Source organism: Nannospalax galili, unplaced genomic scaffold (genome assembly GCF_000622305.1).
Source record: "Nannospalax galili isolate Female #2095 unplaced genomic scaffold, S.galili_v1.0 scaffold1096, whole genome shotgun sequence".
NCBI lineage: Eukaryota > Metazoa > Chordata > Mammalia > Rodentia > Spalacidae > Nannospalax > Nannospalax galili.
This window is the reverse complement of record NW_008338289.1, coordinates 229,402-231,334: the sequence shown is the minus strand read 5'-3', so window position 1 is coordinate 231,334 and position 1,933 is coordinate 229,402. Positions and strand designations below refer to the sequence as shown.

At 59.4% G+C, this 1,933-nt stretch overlaps 1 pseudogene; it reads left to right on the top strand.

Annotated features, from left to right (window-relative positions):
- Nucleotides 1-651: 651 nt before the first annotated feature.
- LOC103734196 lies at nucleotides 652-1,707 on the top strand (annotated as a pseudogene).
- The last annotated feature ends 226 nt before the right edge of the window (nucleotides 1,708-1,933 follow it).

The window sequence follows — 1,933 nt, the reverse complement described above, 5'->3', positions numbered from 1 at the left end:
TAAGGGGGGGTCTGGCTCTCTATTTTAAACCTTCCTTTCCTCCTTTTTCCTTCCTTTTATTCTCGGTCTAAGTAGACAAGACCCTTTATCTGTATCTCCCACCCCTCTCCATCCCTCTCTCCGGCCACTGAAAAAACCCACGACTGGGACTGTGGGCTCTGGGGCAGCTGCGCCATGGCCGCCGCCCGGGGCATGAAGATCTCCAGGTGGCACTGCCAGATGAAGTTCAAGTGGCCCATGCTCACGTCCACCGAGCCCTGCGACCAGTTGCACCCAATGGTCACCAAGTGCCTCTTCATGAGGTACTTGAACTCGAGGCCCTCCAGCTGTGCCATGGCCCAGCCACCCAGCAGGGACCCCCCACCCCGGCCCTGCTGCCCGCTAGAGGGGCGCCCACACCCGACAGCACCGCTGCCGCCACCACCACCCCCACCACCGGCCGCCTGCCCGCTTGGCTCCTAGGGCCGCTGCCGCAATGCTAAGCTGCACTGCCTGCGCCCAAGGCTCGGGAGGGGGCCGCGAAGGAGCCACCCCCCTGGCCCCCGATCCACGCACCCCAGCCCTTGCCATGGTGCTCTGGCCACCGCTGCACCACACACGGCCACGCTAGGGCTATGTGGGAGCCCCTGGACCGCGGCCCCAGCGGGCACCATGAGCCCCCTACTCCGCCGCCTGCTGCTTGTCGCACTGCTGCAGCTGGCTGGTGCCCAGGCCCCTGTCTCCCAGCTTGATGCTCCTGATCACCAGAAGAAAGTGGTGCCCAGGTGCCCAGCTGTGTGACCGTGCAACGCTGTGGTGGCTGCTGCCCTGACGATGGCCTGGAATGTGTGCCCACTGGGCAGCACCAAGTCCGAATGCAGATCCTCATGATCCAGTACCCTAGCAGTCAGCTGGGGGAGATGTCCTTGGAAGAACACAGCCAATGTGAATGCAGACCCAAACAAAAGGAAAGTGCTGTGAAGCCAAACAGGGCTGCCGCGCCCCCCCACCATCCCCCGCCCTGCTCTGTTCCAGGCTGGAATTCCGCCCCTGGAGCACCCTCCCCAGCTGACATCATCCATCCCACTCCAGCCCCAGGATCCTCTGTCCACGCTGCACCCAGCGCCGTCAGCACCCTGACCCCCGTACCTGCCGCTGTCGCTGTAGATGCCACAGCTTCCTCCATTGAAGAGGGGAGCCCAGAATACCCCAGCCCAGGAGATCTCAGCTGGGGCTCCAGAAGGGCCAGGGACAGAAGCTGAGGTAGAAGAGACTGAACTCTTGGAGGCCGAGGAGATGCCTGGGGGTTCTAGGATACTGAGAACAGAGACTGAGACAATAGAATTGAAGATATTGGGGGTCCAGGAGACAGAAGTGAGGGCTTTGGGGATCCCAGGAATAGAAAATGAAACAGCAGAAGCTGAAATATTGAGGATCCAGAAGGCAGAAATAGGGGGTTTTGAGGGTCCAGTGATAGCTGCTGAGATGGGAAAGTCTGAGATATCGGAGGCCCAGGAAACAGAGGTTAGGGAATCAGGGGCTCTGTGGATAGACATGACACAGCCTGAGATGCTGGGAACCCAGGAGATAGAAGTTGGTGGCTCAGGGATCCCAGGGATAGAACCTGAAATAGCCAGGGCTCAGGAAACAGAGGTGGGGGATTCTGGGACTTCCAGGCCAGAAGCTGGAACAGTAGAGGCTGAGGTTCTGAGGGCCCAGTGGACAGAAACTGTAGTTACGAAGTTAGAAGAGGCAAAGACAGAAACTTTGGCAATCCAGGAGACTGAGACCTGGGGAGCTCTCACAGTCACTGAGCAAAGAGTTTTAGGGGCTCAGGCAACAGAGGCAGAAGTATCCAGGACACCAGAGACAGAGACTAAAGTTCTGAGGCTTCAGAGGGCAGAGGCTAGAGTGTTGGGAGAAGCAGAGGCCTAATCTTTGACTTTGGGGCCCC